The sequence below is a fragment of the Fukomys damarensis genome, unplaced genomic scaffold, assembly GCF_012274545.1.
Source record: "Fukomys damarensis isolate Sample0158 unplaced genomic scaffold, DMR_v1.0_HiC HiC_scaffold_33, whole genome shotgun sequence".
Taxonomy (NCBI): Eukaryota; Metazoa; Chordata; class Mammalia; order Rodentia; family Bathyergidae; genus Fukomys; species Fukomys damarensis.
Genome location: NW_022900945.1, coordinates 576,126 through 595,713, shown reverse-complemented (window position 1 = coordinate 595,713; position 19,588 = coordinate 576,126). Strand labels below are relative to the sequence as shown.

The window sequence follows — 19,588 nt, the reverse complement described above, 5'->3', positions numbered from 1 at the left end:
ACGCCTTTTGTACCCAGAAGGGGAATAGTGGAGTCAAATAGGATTTCCAGTTTTAGGGTTTTTCTTGTTTTAGAAACCTACACACTGATTTCCATAGTGGTTGTGGGTTTGTGTGAGACAGTTTTACCTACATCGTGGCATGGATCTGGGAAATCACACGCACGTTGTACTGAGCGCACAGTGAGCCAGCCATCTGTGGATGCCACCTTCATCTTCCTTTGGACTGACATTAAACTTCTTCCTTCTCTGCTCCCTGATTCAGGCGGCATCTCTCATGTTGCAGACTATTTCTGAAGATGGTGAGCCCAGGAGGAGTAAACAGTGACGATTTCTGTGGTTATTTTTGTTAGCAAATACGATCTCCGTTGGAAAAGCCTAGTCCTTGCACATTTGGGAGTTACAGAATAGTCTTCCCCCAGTTCTGTCTCTTACCTGTTTGGAAGAAGCCATTGTATTTTTACCCTTCCTGTCCTTCCCTACTCTGTCGCCCCCAGGGAGGTCTCGTCTTTGGCCAGAGTCACTCTCTGCCATGATTAGGAGTCTCCTGTCTTTCCAGCAGGAACAGCTGAACAGCTGAGAAAACAACAGCAGCGGGGTTGGAGAGTTGTGATTCGTGAGGATGGCGCCCTGGAGCCCCCGGCCCCGTTCCCAGGCAGCACCAGCCAGGGAGTCCTGCCGGGCAGGGCTGGGTCCTTGGAGACAGCTGCCCCCTCAGAACTGGTTTCTGCTTCCCTTCTCTTCCTCCCTGCCAGCCCGATCCTTGCATAAACATGGGGTTGCTAAGCAGCATGAGGGCTGCTTTCATCCTGGATCCCAGGAAGCTCAGCCCAGACACTCAGATCCCTGGTGTCCCCCTTGCCAGTTCCCTGTCTGGCCCCTGGTCTCCCTGCCAGAAATCCCCGCACCCGCGGTGTACACTGGCTTTCTACATGTGGGGATCAAAGGGTTTAGGGCCCCATCCTCTTCCGCACTGTACTCCTTGCTGTGGGGGCTGTGGTAATGAAGCCCCTAACTACATAACCTCTCCGGTGCCAGTCCACCCTGACAACATGAGAACAAAGCACTGTGCTGGCTGCTTCGTGTCCGCAGCTCACACTGCTTTCTAGGGGCCCCTCACTTTTCCTCGCCAATGGAGAGTTCACGTGGGATGTGTTTTCAAAACTGTTTCTTAAAAAGCAGTGCATCTTGTGTCAAGCCCAAGCCCTTCAGCGTGTGTCTGTGAATTCAGCCACCCCAATCACCATCCACCTCCAGCGATTTTGTTTTCATGTAATGGTTTACTTATCTAGAGCCTGTGTTTGTGGGGTGTGGTGTGAGGCACAGGGCACAGTCCTGCTGGCGCACGCCAGCCCTTGCTTTCCATCTCCTGCGCAGCGTCCCTGGGCCCCTGTCCCTGGCAGTGCTGAGACGCGTTTCCTTTCTGGCGGGAGCAGCGCCTCTCCTCACTACGCCTGTGCTTTCTCCGCCTGCAGCACCATGCTCAGGCACTCCTCCCTCCTTGGTGTTGTTTTCCTCCTTCTGAAGTACAAATTTTAAAAAGTGGGGCTGCCATTCTGATCTAGGGTTAATATTTTCTCTTTCGCATTATTAGTAATTAGTTTTAGTTCTCATTTGTTCGGAGCTCTACACATTGAGACTTTGCCAGATAATTATTAAACACAAAAATAGAATTTTATTGAAAAGACCTCTCTCAAGGAGATGAGGGGTTTTTCACATAATTTGTGTATCAATGCAAGAATACTATTTATTTGTAGAATGCCAGATGCTTTTACATTAATTCTATTCCAATTTTCTGTTTTAAAGTAGCTTACATTATGAGAATGTCACCTATACAGGAAGTAGAGGCCAGTGAGATGCAATTAGCACTTGCTTCTTTGCGTGGCTGTCTGTGCACGGCAGTGCTAGCTGCACACCCCCCTGGCACGGTAAGGCTTTCATTAGCCAACCTGTGTGGGGTGAGCAGAGGTCCTAGTGCCTGTCCCTCCTCAGCTTCTTTAATCCTTGTGTGGTGCCACTCTGACTTTCCCTAGCACGTTGGGGTGTGGTCTGCATGTGCCTGTCTCTCTGTGACCTCAGGCCATCTGTGTAGCTGTGTGGCCTTACTTCTTCAAGGGGGCCATGGCAGATAAATCAGAGATTATCTTCTGCTAAACTTTGCTGCAGTTCAAAATCCTTCCCTATAGGGGTTCCAGGTCCCAGGGCCTGAGAATCAAAATTCACTGCATTTTGTTAAGACCTCTCTCCAAATATTTCTTAAAGGAACAGTTGTCTTAGTTTTTGTAAATATGGTACATGCTAAAAATAAAAGTCAAGCAGCTCTGAAAGCTCACAGAAGAAAGTAAACTCTGCCCTGAGTTCCTCGGGGTAGCAGCATTGTAGTTTCTTTCCTTGTCATCATCCCTAAGCAGATACAGTAGAACGACTCTTTATAAAGATTTACATCATGGTAGGTGTTGTCACCAAGACTGTGATTTAAGGTACCCAGCAGGATGTGTATGATTTATGTGCCATCATCACCCCGTCCCGGCATTTTACGTAAGGAACCTTGGCTCCCACAGACTTGGGTATCTGTGGGGAACTTGGAATGAGCCCTGGGACTCTGAGATGGTCTGAAGATGGCTTTTGTGGGTACACCCTAGAAAACAAAGCATGCACACTGAAGTGCTACCTTTTTCTTGAACCTAGTGGAAGAGAAACCCCAGCAGGGATTGCTGCACTGGGTCACTTTACCCGAAGAGACTCAGTCCCAGATGTACTACAAAGCCCAGAAGGCACACCGCATGCTTTGAGGGAACAGAGAAGTTCTTTAGTTACAGGCATCCAATTGGGCAGCGTTGGTTCCTGCTCTTTTTGGTGGTGTGAAGGTATTTGGTCAGCTTCGTCTGCCTGTGCCCTCTCGCAGTTCTCCCTGGTGAGATGGCACCGTCAGGAGCTGTGTCTGGTTTGTGCCCTGCCAGGCAGATGTGGCTCCCACAGTCATGAGCCCAGCGCTGGATGCCAGGTGCTCAGCACAGCCTTCGCGGGAGAGCTCTGCTCTCTGAAGCATTCAGTTGCTGTATTTGTTACCAGAGACCCCTTTAAAGACGTTCAGGGGCGTTTCGCACAATCCAAGGTGCACTCATCTTTATACTGGAAAGGAAGATCACTGAATTCTCCCTCCTGTGAGTCTGTGCGGCACACCCGCAGACAAGGATCCAGGCTGCACCTTCCTCGATGACTGACCCCTAGGTCATCTGCCGAGCCCTGGCAATCCCGCTTGGGGTCTGAGGGGGGACCACCCCAAGAGGCTCCTCCTCCCTCGCCACTCCCACGCTCTGGGTCCTTCTCTGCTGCCCGTCCCACAAACGTTTTCTGGACCCATCCTCTGTGACATTTAATTTTTCTAACACCTGCCCCGGGAAGATCTTGTTTCTTTCCAGATTTCCTCTTTTTACTCACCAGGAAAATACATTCTGCTCCTGGCTCCTCTGAAAGTCAAAGCAAATGGTTTCCGCAAGCCTTTCTGTCAGCCTGCAGGTTTGCCATTACTCCATCAAAATGTCCCATGTCCTTTTTTCCCCATGGCCCAGTGCTGCCTCAGCTCCAGACACAGTTGCTTTGAAAATCACTGTCCCTTTAAATGAGGTGTTTATCAGAAACCCCCGCCCACAGATCTGAGATCCTCAGTGACTCAAATGCTCAAAAGTAATTCGAGACATCTAATTTGGTTTCTACTTTGGTCTCTTGCCCATGGAACTGAATGGCAGAGGCCACAACCCTACCTTTTCTATTAGCATGATACCAATTCAAAGTATTTTCATCCTAATCTGATTTTGGGGAGTGCCTGCTCCGCAATTCTAATGGCGAAGATGAGAGAACAATTGTAACGCAAAGTTCACTCTCAGGAAGGCTGGGCCTAGCTCTGGGCATCCACTAGAGGGAGAGACCTGGAGTTCAAGCTGGAGTTTGCTGTGAAGTCTCGGCCTTCAGCCGTGGGACACCAAGTGTGAAGAAGAACACGGGCTGAAAGTGCTCCGCCAAGATGGGTGTATCAAGAGTGTGAGCCCCAGGGCGGAGGCCCGAGTAGTGCTCCTCAAATGAGCGCACCGCACCATCCTTTCACAGACGCCCTTCGTCTCTAGAAACAGTCCCGTGTCAACTCCGACAGGAAATTCTGTACCCTGGCTGTCCCAGGGCTCACCTTGCCCAGCTGAGCAGTTCAGCCTGTGAGTTGGAAGTAGAAAATCTACCAAAGCTTGCTGGGTCAACTTTTTAGCACACATCTTTACCATCATAGCCTGAGCAGCTACCTCAAACTACTCTGCTCGCAGCTCCTTGGGCTGGCATCCAGGGCAGGGTGGAGTGTGCTAGAAGTGCTGTGAATCAGTCGTCTGTCACTAGGACGCAACACCTGATACTCACAATTTAAAGGGGCAGAGGTTTATTTTGGCTCGTGGCTTCAGAGTGCTCAGTCCATAGTTGGCTGGACGGAAGGCAGAGATGTCAGGGAGAGGGCAGGCTGAAGCAAAGCTGCTCTGTTCATGGCAGCTGGAAAGAGTGGGGTAGAAAGGGCCAGGAAAGTCCGGCCCAGGGAACAGATAACAATCCCCAAGGCCACATTTCCTCAGGGCTCACTCCCTCAATCGAAGCCGTTTCACTCTGAGCTCATCGTACATGGCCCATGGGTGTGGTTCGCGCTCTCACAATCCCACCGCCTTCTCGGTCTCTTAATGCAGTCCAGTTGACAATCAAGATTAACTGGCTCATTCTGCTGCTTTGCGGTTGCTGTCATGTATTACCAGTCATAATGCAGTGGCTCTTGCTGGCTGAGGCCCTAATTATATACACCAAACACCATGTGCTAATTACTTTAATCACACCATGTCACATACTTTCACAACAGACTTTGGAAGCAGTAATTTTTCATGTTTTACAGACAAAGGTATTGAAGTTAAAGCAGTGTAAGTCGCTTACTCTAGGTCACTACACTGGAAGATATAACTCTGGAAAGGGAACTGTATCCATTAGCTTTCACTGAATGATGGCCCAAGCTGACAAGTGTGGCTTTAAGTGTCTACAGTTTGCTAGTCCTTCTGAGCCCAAGGCTCCTGAGCATTTCTGATGATCTAGGTCAGGCCTGGCTAACGTCCGCTGGGGGTGCGCCTGCATCTGGGTCAGATGGGGCCTGACGGAGGCCTGCTGGCCCTCAGTGGTTTCCCTGACCGTTGCACCAAGGACCCACCTTTAGATCCACTAATCAATGCTGCTTTTACCAATTACTCCACCCTAATACAGTGCTGGTGGGCCTGCAGTGCGCATGCTGTTTGTATCATTGGAAGTCTAAGAGTTTCGCTGGCGCTGCCCTAAAACATTGCTGATGCGTGAGCTGCCCTCACCTGTGTATTTCTAGGGACAGGCTCGCATCAGCTGAAGTGGTTCACACTGTCTTGGGGCAGCCATGGGGAAGAAGAGTCTTCAGTGAGTCGAACCTATGCTGAGTCCTTCTCAGGAACTCCAGCCTTTAGAGGAATCTTGGCTTCGGTGCTTGGCTAGAAAAGCCAAGTGCAGGGAGGGGTTGAAAAATGGCCACTGTGACTGCCGAGTGGCCACTGGCCGCAGCCCCTTTGCTCTCCTGTTGGGTGGCACCGATCCTGCTCCCCTTCTGCTCTCAGGTGCCTGACACCACCTCGGCCTTCAGGATGTGGGCGGAGAGCCTGGTCTGTGGCTGGCTTGATGGGGCCAGCAGATTAGATTAGGTCGTACCCTCTTTCTTTCTCTAGATGATCTTCTGTTAATCAGATTTACAGTCATATTAGCCTTTACAAGAAATCTTATCAAGCTGTTGACTCAAGGCTCAAGTTCCAGCCTCAATTTCTGAATGAATAAAATGAGAGTACTGCAGAACATTTTCGAAAGCTCAGTAGGTACTTGCCAAAATCCAGTACAACATCAGCAGCATTGAGAGAATATCTGTTATGGGTGCTAGGAACATAAAGAAGAAAAGGCGATTTTTATTCTCAAGGAAGTCGCATTCCAGAAAGCAAATCAGACATGCAAAGACAAGAAGAAAGGATTGTGAGTTTGCTTGCTTGCTGGTTCAGGAGCCCAGGAAGCAGCACTTCTGGTAGAAGGTAAAGCACCTGGACCAAGAGCAGGAGTGTGAAGACTGTTCCGATGGTTTGAATCCTCTGGTCCGAATCTTCAGAAAGCAGCTCTGGGAAGACTGCTCGGGTGGCCAAGAGCTGTTCACTTGCTGACATTCCCTGGAGCATGGGCCGAGGCAACCAGATTCATGTTTCTGTCCCAAAATGGAGCCAACAGAAACCAACATTTTAAAAACCTTTTTTAGAAAAATTGAAAATAACTACAAACTTGAAGAAAAACAAAAACGTAAGGACAGTACAAAGAATGGCCACGTGCCTTTCATCCAGTTCACCCCGAGTTAACTTCACCCCACTGCTTTATGGTCTCCCTCTCTCTCTGTCCCCACAGTGACCACGCGCTGTGAGGCATCAGCCTGACTGGACTAGAAAATGCCTGGCAGACTGGCGACACACGGTCCTGGGCGTGTCTGGGGTGTTTCCTCTGAGATTCCTGTAGGCCGTCAGCCAGGGTGACCCCACCTGTGCCTGGGGACACCATCTCCAGGGAGCTCCAGGCCTTTGGCCTTGGGCTGATGTGTCCTCAGCATAAACTCCTGGATGGGCAGTGCTGGCTGAAGGACCGACAAACATGTGCAGCCTCGAAGTGCACTGCCAGGCCGTCCTCCACAGGCGCTGTGACCTCTGCCTTCCCGCTAGGAAGAGAACATGGGAAGACCGACAGTTTGACTTATTCTCCTGTGATGGTAGATGAAAGGGACTGGGAACCAGACCGAAGGGAGTTCACGCGCTGTGTAACAGGGAGGGGTGGGAGAAGGCCAGGCACAGCACCAGCTCATGGAGTGCCTCCTCAGACACCACATGACGCATGCACACACGGGGCCAGCCTCCTCCTCCAGAGGCACAGGCGTCTCTCAGGAGGATCTCAGCACGATGCCCAGCACACAGGAGGGGTCTGCAGATACTGACTCTTCCAGGAGTGAGAGAATGAACTGGCAAAGGTCTGGCATCCTCAGGAGAGTAACAGGCCTTGCTGGGAAGTTACCTAAAGGGACAGACTCCCGGTCCCTCCCCCTGAAGCTGACAGACGCTCCTCCTACTGCCTTTCCCAGGTGCTGAGCAGCTCTAAGTTTCCAGAGATGTAGTGTGGACACAGCCCTCACCTCGGGAGATGGGCTGCACAGAGGTCCATTGTCTGCAGGACACTGGTCCTCTGTGGCAGAGGGAGTGTCCCCACAGTGCCGGGTCTCATAGTGGGACATTGCCTTTCCTCTCTGGAATGTAATTTCTACCCGTGTCCTCTGTGGGCATTGTGCAGGAGCAGGTCATCAGCACAGAGGCAGACTGGAAAGGGTCTCTGCAGGGGAACCCAATCAGCAAGGCCAGCAGGAGAGGACTGGCCGGGACTGGTCTCTGAATGGATGCTTTGTGCAGGGCTTGGTGGCAGGGGCTGGAGAAGCACCTTCCTCACACAGCTCACCTGGTAGCTGAACAAAACAAGCATTCAAGCCTTGGGTCCCAGAGCAAGCCCTGTGCAGGTGCTCAATCTGCTTTCCTGTCCCGATGACCTAGGGATTGCTTTTCTGCTGGGCCCGTCTGTGGGTTGTCATGAGGACCTGATCTTTCCCAAGGATGCTAGGGATCAGGACCAGCTATGAAGAGCTGGAAAAACTGTTGGGAGGCCAGGTGGGATCCTGTGGTCTTGGCATATTTCCAGAGCCACCAGGGAGTAGGCACAGCACTTCTGGGTTTCTGCTGATTCTTCGTGGTTTGCATAGCAGGCCCTTTCTGCCCAGCCCTCTGCATTTAGATTTATTTCTCCCTCACTCTCCACCATGGTCTTTGGTGGTCCAAAGGGCAGCTTTTGCTCCAATGGCTCCTTCATGGCCTATATCAGGATGGTGTAGTCTTCACTTCAGGTCTGCTTTGTTGTAGACTCTCTTGTCCACTGTATTCTGGATATCAGCGTGAAGATGGTGCCTGCAACATTATTTAGGGTTTTGTTAATATTTTCCCTTTCTTTAACATAATAAAGAGTCAGATCTCTGTTCTGAGTTTGAATTCTTAATCTAATCTTGTTAATATTTGTTGCTGTTGTTAATAGTTTGTATGTGCCCAGATTGAAAATGCAAATTGTGATGTACTGGAGAAAAATTCAAGCATTGGTGCACATGCCGCACATACACGCACGTGCACACACACACACACACACCCCTTGCACTTGGGCCTATTAACTCAGGAGGAGGCCTGTGTGATGGTTCAGAGAGATGGAAAGGGCTCATCCCAAGGGGAAGGGGATGGATTTTTTTTCTTATGAGAAACTTGGGCTGGTCTGTGTTCGGTGCTTCGTGGGTGGGAGAGGCCCATGCCTATGTATATGAAGCCCAAAATGTTGGGAGAACCTGTGTAAAGGCTGTGGAGGGCTGTGGAGGTCTCCTGCCAACAGTGGGGCTTGCAAAGCAGTATCTGCGGCCAAGTCAAACTTGCAGCCCACCTTAACTGTCACTTCCTTCACACAAATCTTCGAGATTATTTTCAAAACACTTTCAAAGAAGGAAATTTCCTTTAAAAGTGACTGAGATTGAATCCTCCTTTCTTTTAAGAAGTGGAGGTTCAAAGCCCAATTTACCTTGGTCAAGGACAACAGAACTGTCCTCCATCCATTCCTGAGCTGTTCCCACCAGTCGGGACAGCCTCACAGAAGGCCATGCCCTTCTCCTCTGGACACCCTTAAATTTTGATTAGTGTCTCTTCAGTTGATACTGGGCTTCTGTACTGATTCTCTTTTCTCTGTCATACTTCTTCATCAATCATTGCTGCAGTGCCTGCATAAATCCCAAGGTTTCTTCAAACTGTGGCTCAAATACTTTTTGTTTTGCAAATACTTTTCCTTGTACCCCACACATGAATTAGGATTGAGCTGTCTTTTTCAGCACGGGCCATATTTGCTTGCAGGCCCAGGCTTGTCTGAGGATGTTGGGAAAACTTCAGATTCAGGGCCAGTGGAACTCAACTTTTGGAAACACTGAGGATCCTTCTGTGAAAGAAATCAAGATGTTTCCATTTGTGGAAGCCAAGCAGATGTAACCCAGGGTGTCTGGAGAAGCAATAGAGAGGCCTCAGATTGAGGGAGAGGCCCTAGCTCAGGCTGCCATTTGGGGTTTGCTTCCCAGCCTGCCTTGGCTTGTCTCGAAGGGGAGGGCTTAGGGAGCACAAAGTTACCTACCGTACACCAAAACCAGAAACAAATGCTTTGTTTAAATCTTTGCAAACTTTGGGGTAAAAGACATATACTTAGCACCTCTTCCCCTATTCTTGGAGATCTCCATGAAAGACATATTCTTTACTTGGCCAGACTATTACCAAGTTTCTGAAGCTTTGGAACATTGAAGCCTTCAGATCATTGAAGGTGAGGCCCGACAGGGAAGAAATAATACATCCAAGGGACCATGGAAGTAAAAATCAAGAGGGCTGCCATTTGGGGAAGAAAGAGAACACAATTGCTCTGCGAGATTCAGGGATTGGGTTGGACAGACTGCTGTTTACCACACAAACAGCAATTCTTCAATCTTTAACTTCCAAATAAAGAATGCAGCTTGAAAAGAATGTGCTTGCAGGAACCAGGTAGTGACAGTTTCCAATTCTCAGGCTTCTGTTGACTTGTTGGCTGTCTCAAAGACTCACTGCTTACTGACAGCCACCTAACAGTAGCCCCTAGCAACCAACCACGTGTGGCTAAATGTATTAACAGACCCACAGTCCTAATCCACATTCATCCAAAATAACTCGATCATAGGGTCAATCAAAAAAATTAAAACAAGTTACTTTGCCATGCTCCACAGTTCCCATTTCCCTTTCAAATTCCCCTTCAAACTCCCGTTCAAATTCCCTTGAAAAGTCCCTTTAAAAGTCCTCTTTTCTCCTGATGTGACCTTTGCTCATTTCTAACTCAATTTGAAAATCTATTCAGTGTCCAAATGAAAACCATCTTTGCTTTCATTTTTTGGTTTGCAAAACCTTGGTATGGGGCTTGGTTGGGTACCATCAAGGCATGGGGAGATCGTACCTCAAGGCCAGGTACAGAGCCCTGCATGAGGTGCTGTGCTCAGGAATGAGACTGCCTGCAGCCGTCTAAGAATTACTCGGAGGGGAAGGCTTGGAGATAGCGGAAGTTCCTTTGTTAGTCCAGTGGGCACAAATGCCATAACATATGGGCTAATTCAGGCTGTTACAATCCATAAGCAGAATGTGTGTGTGGGGATGACAGAGAGAAGGCCAGGGACGGTAGAGGGGAAATCCAAATCAGGGTGAGTTTATGGTGCACTCTGAGGTCGAGTTGGCCTTGAAGGTAACTCCAGAGTGGCAGATTAACCATCTAAGACTGGTAGTCCTGCAAGAGGAGAAATGGGTAATGCCCTGTTTCTGTACACTCCTCAGGCTGCTCCAGATCACAGGTGGTGCCCCGTTCCGGAAGCAGTGGGTACCCTCCCTGCAGACCTCTATCAGCTGGGCCGGTTGTCGGAATGAAGTGAAAACTTAGCTTTTATCTTGCACTCACTTGACGACTCTGTTTTCCAGTCATCAAAGAGGCATGTATTGAAGAATGTTTCATTTTTATAATCAAAGCCCTGTCTCAAGAACCACTTTGTGCCTATTTAATAGGCTCTTGGAAGACCTGACTATCAGGGACAGTGTTTAAAAGGAAATAAAAGCTGAAATATGACCCTTCCTGTTGCATTCTCCACCATCCTGTTTTACTTGCTTTTCAGTGTCCCTGGTGATCTTTATCATCTCCAACCACTCCTGGACCCAGACACACACACAGTCATGCACGCGCGTGTGTGCATGCACACACACACACACCCCTCTGCATAAGCTGCCTTGGCATGGCTTGACCCTCTCTCGGAAACAGTGGTCCACTAAGGAAAAAACTGAGAATGCTGAAGAGGTCGGTTATTAGTTTGTTAAATTCCAACTAGAGGCGCTACTACTTCCAGAAGGGCTGAGGTTCACATGTCACAGGATGGAGGCCTGTTGGTCATTCACACTTATTGTCAGGACCCAGCCACACTGGTCTTGAAAGAGCCAACTGTTTATTTAATCTCCTTCTATGTATAACACAGAGGGATTGTACACATGCAGCCCCAGAAGATAATGTAATTGGAATCAAACCCAGCAAGTGACCCGAAAGGGAAAACATTTGTAATTATTGTCATTTTCGTCCATGTGAATGCTGTGGGTCACCAGGAGTTGCTTCCCAGTGGAGGTGAGAAGCCCCAGGATGTGGAGGATGGCCAGTGGGTGCCATGGACAGAAGGTGGTCACAGACCCGTGGTGCCGAGGAGGGACTCTGGCAGATGGCGAATGTGCCACAGTTCTTAGCTGCTCACGGGTTTGACTGTGATGACCCTTCCAAGTTATTCAACCGAAACTGGGCTACTCTATAATGATCTTTTAAAAGTAATTGCGCTCCTTAACAATTTCAATATCTAAACTTTAAGGATATCATTACTCTGGAAGTAAGGATAGCTGGAACATTTTAATTAAAGAAATATATTTGCCCATTGCAAAAGTTCCACAAAACGTGTAAGACAGACTTAAGAATTTGTTCAACAAAACTATGGATTTGCATCTTTATTCCCCATATTAGTTTCCTGAAATGGTCAGCTTTCTTGTCCCTTTAAGTGTTATTTTGAATAAAAATGAAGTGCATAAGAGGAGAAAATGTGCTTTTCAGCGTCTTTCCCCGACAGGTGTGCTCACGTGAAGACTGCCCCTCCACCACGCTCCAGCCCCTCCCGCCTCAGCCGATTCACGCAGAGCGGGGTTTGCACGTCTCGGTCAAGCCGTAATCAATCCTAGCAAAGAACCTCTTTTGTCTCAGTTTTATTTTGTCTCATTGGTTGAAATAGGACAATGCCATTTTTTTTTTATCCTGAATGGTGACTGCCACCTATTAAAATGCTAATTTCCCAAAAATACAAGAAAACCAAATACAGGAGCCAAAGACAACCAGAAAGCAAGAGAGACGGAGTCTACAGAGCGATTAATCATTCGGTTAACAGGCAAGTCTGGCACGTTGCTCACGAGCTTGCTCACAAAGCTGGAGGTGAGCGGCTGGGTTTGATTAAAGAGCTGCCCAGCCACGCAGACCCTGGAGCTTGAGCCGCTTTCCTGAAACAAAATGTGACTTTCATCTAGCTGTGATTTCTCGGCCCCGATGCTTGGACCTAGGCACATAAATCAGTGGGAAACAGGTCCGAAGCTCTGCTTTCTGGGAGGCAGTGGCCTGCAGTTCCTGGGCTGCAGGAGGACCTGTTGCCTTCTCCAGGTGCAGCTCTTGGTCTGCGAGGTTGTCAGGTGGAAGCCCTGGAAGACGCTGCCTTCAGAGGGGTGTGGGTTTGCTTTCTGCCCACTGCATCCCTGTATGGAACTCCAGCTTTGTACAAGGATGCTTGATATTAATAACAAAGACCTTCCTGACTTCACTGTGGAGTTTCCCTTTACAGTAGCCTTCCAGCTTATTTTTTCTCGGTTGTTTGACCATTTTTAGCCATTTTAATTGTTTCTCCAGATGAAAACATCTGTGTTCTCTGTGACACAAGTTTAGAGTGTGCAAGAGTGACACGATAGAAGGAACCCTTCTGTCTCACACTTCCAGTTTGGATCTGTACACAGAATATTTATGTTTAAGCTTCTTTAAAAATAACCAAAAGCTTTCTCTGGCTTTGCAGTGTACCGATGAGTTCAGCAGCTCTACTGAATTTCCTCTTGGGCTGCTGTGGGAAGAAAGAAGGGAGGGAAATGCTGGATGGAGCAGCTGAAGTCCAGGGCTAGGTGCGGAGTCAGAGTCTTCCTCTGGTGTTCCAGGCTGGAGACGCCGTGGCTGGATACCCTGTCACTCTGATGCCACTTTTCCAAGGGGCGTTGACAAATCAGGCTTTGTCTAGCAAAGGCCAGGGAAGGGAGAGAAATGTTGGTCACTTTGTTATCAGGCAATAGCTAAGGAGCTGATGAAGAGGCCAAAGGATAAGAAGCGGTGGAAGATGCCCTGTCTCTGAAGCGGGGCGGAAAGGGCTCTCGGCACCAGGCAGCCCCAACACACAGCTCAGTGCCTGCTAGGGAGCAGCCATAAGCCAGTGTGGTGGTGCACACTTCTGCCCTCGGGGGCTGAGGCAGGAGGATTGTAAGTCTGATCCCAGCCTGGGCTAGTGTCTTAGTGAGGCTCTGTTCACCCGAAATAAAAAATAAAAATAAAAAAATGCCCAGTGATGACTCGGGTGCTGAAAACATGTGAAAAGTAGCCATAAATAATACCAGGCAGCACTTTTTGAGTGCAAAATGTGCGCCCATCCTTGTAACAGGAAATTTGTTATCTTTCTGTAAAAACTCAGACCTGCTTGTGGCCAGGTTGGGACAGAGCACTGTCCCTTCAAGTCTGAATCTCCTTTATTCTCACCTGCTTAGTTTTGGGGAACCAGGGACTCCCATGGCTGCATCCTCAGTACTGGTCTGGCTGTCACCTGGGGTTCTGCTCCCCCTGAGCTACCCCTACCCAGCTAGCTGCGCTCCTGCCTGATGGTGACAGGGATAAGGACAAGCTCAGCTTCCCAAGGGTTTGTGTCTGTGTCATGGTATCAGATGACCTAGTACTAAGTGCCTCACCTCGGGATATTTAACTCTTCCCTGTAAGAATCCCACGAATAGAACTGTTATTGTCTCCATGTCACAGATTTGCAATCAGCATCTCGAAGAGGCTGAGTAATTTCAAGGTGATGCTGCTCTTTAATCAATGGGCAGTTCAGGTTAATAACAATAACACACGTGCTCCTTCCCTGTTCCTTCTCGCAGCACTGGATTCATTCCTCCTTTGTGCCTGCTTTTCACACTTCTCACCCTCACATGCCAACTTTTCTCTTTCCACATCATGAAGAACACGAAAATCCTCAAAGTCACCCGAGCATCACTGGGTAAGTGTCACCATATTTTTTCCTCATTGAGTTTATTGGCACAGTTCCATTCATTATTGGGATCTTGTATCTTCACATGACAAGTCTTGGTTCTCATTTTTTCCCCTCCTCCTTGCCCTCCCTTCACCCCTCCTCCCCTCCCCCTTTACAAGTACTTCATTTCCATTTTTTCATTTTCTCATACTTTTTCCCTTTTTTTTTCAAGTGTCATCATTCATGCTGTGGTTTATATCTCACTGTCCTCCCAAAGCCTTGTGTGCTCATAGGTGGGGATCTGGGGAAGGGGTTGGATCATGGGGTGGGGTACTCGGATGAGTCCACTGACCACTGACGGGGTCATAGCTCGGTGTGGTACTGGGAGGTGAGGCTGGTGGGAGGAGGTGTGATACATTACGAGTATACTCGTCCCTCCTCCTGCTTCCTGCCGCCATGCTATGAGCTGCTCTCCTCTGCCGTGCCACTCTGCCTTGGAGCCAGCCGACTACGGACTGGAACCTCCACAAACTGTGAGCCCACGTAGTCCTCTCCTCCTTTAACTTGTGCCGGGTCGTGTATCCCAGCAACGAGGAAGCGGCTGAGACAGTCAGCATTGACAGCTTAGGTAAAAGCTTATAGGAACATTAAAATGTAAGTCACTCAGTTCTTAGTGACAGGAAGCAGTCATTAATCCAGGAAACCAAGGCTTCCAGAAATGAAGCATTTCTGTGCTGTTTGTCTGTAACGTGAGAAAGCTGGGCCTTGATTTGAGGGCCTTACAATTTGAACATCATGTATTTTCAAAGAGGAGCAGATAGATAATCTAGGTGTTAATATGTGAGGATTACATAGTGATGGAAAGTGCTTAAGTCTATAAAAGCTGGTGAAATCTCATAAAATATCATGAGAGTCTTAGGCATGAATAAAAAAACATTTAGTGATACTGAGTTGTCCGATATTACAGCTAAGTTCACCTCTTTAGTCACCTACACATGCGTGCATACCCACACACAGGGTTTTTAGTTACATTGCCCCCCATTAGGAAAATGTAAAAACTGAAGTATGTCTTTAGAAGGAGGGTGTGCTTGCACATGTGTGTGGGTGCGTGTGTGGCTTCGCTTCTTGGATCCTTTGACACAGCAGTGCTTAGGTGGGCAGGGATCAGTGTGTGTTCTGAGATGGAGGATCAGACGTGTGAGCACCTGCTTCCCACGGTGGGAACTTAGGGAACCTGGTGGAAAAGACCGGACCTGACCATAGAGTGCTGGGAAGAGAGGAGCCCAAGAATCTGATGACCACGAACAGAAATCCACTTGGATAGAAGAGGAATCTGTGGTGCCTCCTGTGGTACATCCCAGGGTCTGTTTCCCAAAGCCCAGTTTGTGTACCCAACCTGGCATCTCCATCTCACTGTTCACCGGCCTCCCTTGCTCCTGCTGTTCTCTTCCTGGTTCTTTCAGCTCCAACCAAATTGGCCTCTGTGTTCTTCTCTGATCTTAGGACATTGGCATCTGCCGCTCTTCCGTCTCAGGCCCTCTCTCCCTAGATCTGCACAGTGCTGTTCACCTTGCTGCTTCTTTTCCTCCTCTTCCTCCTCTTCCTCTTCCTTTCTTCTTTTTTTGTACCAGGGATCAAACTTGGGACCTTGCACTTGTGAGGCATGTGTGGTACCACTGAGCTACAGCCCCCGTCCTCAGCACCTTGCTTCTTTCAGACCTCAGATGGTACCTCACCAGCAAGGCCGTGCAGGAGCTACCCTAGTATGGCCTGGGGACCCCTGCTGCACCCCACTTCCCCTTGAGACTTGATCTCTCCCCTTGTCTTGTTCTTTCACTCCTCACTGTCTGACATCACACACACATATGCACGCACACACACACACACACGCACACGCGTGCACACACACATTCCCTTTGCTTGTTTGGTTTCCTCCACTAAGATATGAGCCATGGTGCCCTCTGCCTGGAATGCACAATGAATACCTGCTGGTCTCTTGCTGTTATTTTAAATGAATGACTAGAACAGGCAATTGGCACGTGAGCTTCGCCAACCCAAAGATCTAAGTGGTTTCAATGACTCCTCACCAGGAAAAGAGGAAAAGCGGAGGGCTAGTGACAGCAGAGTCTCCCACAGCTCACAGACTCTGCCCCGGACAGTGATACCCCATGGCCCAGCTGTGGACACTGTGAACAGAGGGCTGGCTTTACAGCCTCGAGTTTGCTGTGGGCCTGGCAGGGCCAGCAGCCCTGAGTGAGTCCGCGGTTTGGACCGTGCTAGGTGATGTGTCTGTAATACAAGCCATGTTGTGATTAGGTATTACGTTACGTCCACATTGTTTAAAATAAAAGGCACAAGTGGTACGCAGGAAGGGGTCCCCTCACACCCTGTCCTGGTCACCCAGAGTAACTCTTCTGGTGCCACACTGAGCTAGTTCCACAGCTCCGGAGCCGTGCCGTGAGTGGGTTAATGAAGTCGGGAGAGACGCAGGCCTCCTCTCTGTTGTACGTCATACAGGATGTTACAGCGCTGCTGCACGTCATGCTTTTCTATCTGTCTTTACAGTGGGCAATGATGTGTGGAGGAAACTGTGAAAAGCGTTGTGTGCAGCGAACCTTTACTCTGCATACCCCCGTGATTCCCGCCGAGAGCGAGGTGCATATTTCTAGCACCCCGACATCTCCTTTCTCTCTTCTTTCTTCATAGAGACAATTGCCACTCTTATTGCCTTCATTACCATATTTTTATTTCTCCTGGTCATGAAAACCATATAAATGGAATCAAGTAGTGTGTTCTATTGTGTCTCTGTTTCACTGCTTACTTCTTAGTGTAAAGTTATAACTTGGCTGCGTTTCACAAGAGAAGGGGGAGCAGAACCCGTCGTCCCCTCTTACTGCTGTGCCTTTTCCCCATATGCGTGCTCTGTGGTTTACTCAGCCACCTCTTACTGAGTTCACTGAGCTCTTCATGATGCACTGTGGACTCAGGCGCAAGTTACCTGCAGACTGAATTCGTGGAAGCCAAATCACTGCGTTGGGCCAGTGCTTGGGAAGTTGCGTGATTTTGCACATGTTTCTGGTTTGTCCTCCAATAATACAGAGTGCCTGTTTCCCACATCCCCACAATCCCATGTATTCTTCTAGTCTTTTAATTTATTTTGGCGTGAGGTTTAAGGAGGGCTCCATCATCCCCTAATTTCATCTATCATCATTAATTCTATACATTCATGGATCCATTTTTTCTTCACTGAAATTCCCTATATACTTGGGTTTATTTAGTAAGATACCACTGTCCTATTTATATGTGCACCAGTTTAAATGATTGTGGCTTTGGTATGTTCTAAAACCTGGAAAGCTTATCATTGTAGGTATATCAATTACTGGACTATTCCTTTACCTTCTAATACAGGTAGTGTTCTGTACAGAGATTAGTTATAATATAAAATGAACATGACTATATTTGCATGTAAATTTGGGGAGCAGAACACAGTGGGTAGGGAATACAGTGTAGCAATGACAGGGAACCTAGAAAAAGATTCTGAAGCACTATACATTCCCTTAGTCTCCGTCTTCTGTTGTTTCTCCCCCAGCATGCATGGTTGTGCTTGTGCATGCACATGCGTGTACACACACACACACACGCGCACACACACACCTGTGCACACACTCAGCAGAATGAATGACTTCCCAGAGTGGATGGTTAGGGTGGACTATGGAGAGTCTTCCCCGACCTTCATTCTTTTAAGACTGGTAATATAAGTAACATTTTATAATTCTGCTTTCTTAATAATTGAGAATTTTATTTAACCTTGATTTATGATTTAAAAAATCAATTTATTGAAAAAACCTTTACTGAGCACACTCCCCTTGGAACGGCCAAATCCAAAACGCAGGTGACGGCAAATGCCAGTGAGGAATGGTGCAGCAGGAACTCTTCTTCGTGAAGAGGACTCAGTGGCTCTTAGGAAACTGAACTGCTCGCCATGCAGTAAGCAGCAGCTGTACTTTTTGATGTTAACCACAGAGAGCTGAAAATGTGCATACACACAAAACCTGTGCATGGATGCAGCTTTACTCGTAACTACTAAAACCTGGCAGCAATTGAGTGGTTACTCACCCAGTGAATGTGTTCGTAAGCTGTGGTGCCTCCTGATGGTGGAGTATTATTCAGGGTGAAAACGAAGTGAGTTGTCAAGGCAGGCAAAGGTGAGGCGAAGCCCTAAAGGCATGTGTTACATGAAAGTAGGCAACCTGAGAAAGCTATTTCCTGTGTGATTTCAGCTACTGCGTGTGTCATTCTGGAAAAGGTAAAACTGTGGAGACATTACAGGGATCCGTGGTTACAAGGAGTTAGGGGCAGGGAAGGATGGAAAGGTGGAGCCCAGAAGACTGTAGGGCAGGGAAACTGCTCCGAGTGACACCACAATGCTGGGTACGTCACTGTCCACACCCGCAGAACGCACAGCACTGCGACTGACCGTCGTGACTGCCGACAGGAGGAAGAACTGCCTGGTGGGTTAGCGCAGCACAGGTCTGGATGGTCTGTGCGGTGATGGTGAGATGGCTGCAGACTGAGGGAGTGATGGCCTCCCCGGCTGTGGCGACGCCATCCCCTAGGCTGGCAGCCAGGGCACAACGAAAGGGACGGAGGACATTGGGGCACGTCTTGGAAAGCTCCGTTCTGCTGTAGCAGGTGAATCTTTTGCTGCCATCACCTGCGGATGTCAGTCCCCGAATTTCTTCAGCCTCGAGGGCAGACTCACTAGGACTCTCCAGGTAGCTTCTAAGCCTTCAGAAGTAGCGCCCTTGACCCCTCGTGTTCTGTGTCTTCCTGCTCATAGACGGGGATCCTCTAGCTGCCCAGCACACAAACAGCCACTATTGCCTCTCCTGCCTCTGAGCTTGAAAACCCACCTAATAAAGCCCCTTGCATGGCTATGTGCATGCCTATGTATACATATTCTATCCACCCCAGTCTTCTAGGAAACCGTAATCAGTACAAACACCAAGAGTGAACCCCAGTGTAACCAATAATAATGACAGCATTGGATATGGATGGTGGAGGGGGACACATGGGACTCTGAACTGTCCTCTCAATTTCATTGTGAGGAACTTTAAACTGCTCTAAAAAGTGAAGTTTTTTAGAATATTTTAACAATATTGTCAAGCATCTATTACATTTTTAAATACCATCAGTTACTTTTTTGAAAAACTCTTCATTTTATTAATATTTAGTATTTTTTGCTAGAATTAACTACTGGTAAAATCAGACACATAGAACCATAGAGTCAATGCGTGCATTTACAGTCAATTAATCCTTGATGAGGACACCAAGAATAGACAATGGGGGAAAGGTACTTGCATGAAGTCTTGGTGCTGGGAAAACTGGATTTCCACAGGCTAAAGAATGAAATTGGACTTTATCTTGTATCATACAGGAAACTGGGCCCAAATGGATTGAAGACAAAATATAAGAGCCGACATCATAAAAGTCTAAGAAGAAGACGTAGGGAATGAGTTTTTGGCATGGATGTTTGTGCTTTTTTTTTTTTTTTTTTTTTTTTTT

At 48.2% G+C, this 19,588-nt stretch overlaps 1 long non-coding RNA gene across 1 annotated transcript; it reads left to right on the top strand.

The window, feature by feature from the left end:
- Positions 1 to 18,483: 18,483 nt before the first annotated feature.
- On the top strand, positions 18,484 to 19,586 carry LOC117284039. The gene is made up of 2 exons (XR_004515130.1): positions 18,484 to 18,798; positions 19,461 to 19,586. It is a non-coding gene; the product is annotated as an uncharacterized LOC117284039 (long non-coding RNA).
- Positions 19,587 to 19,588: the final 2 nt, after the last annotated feature.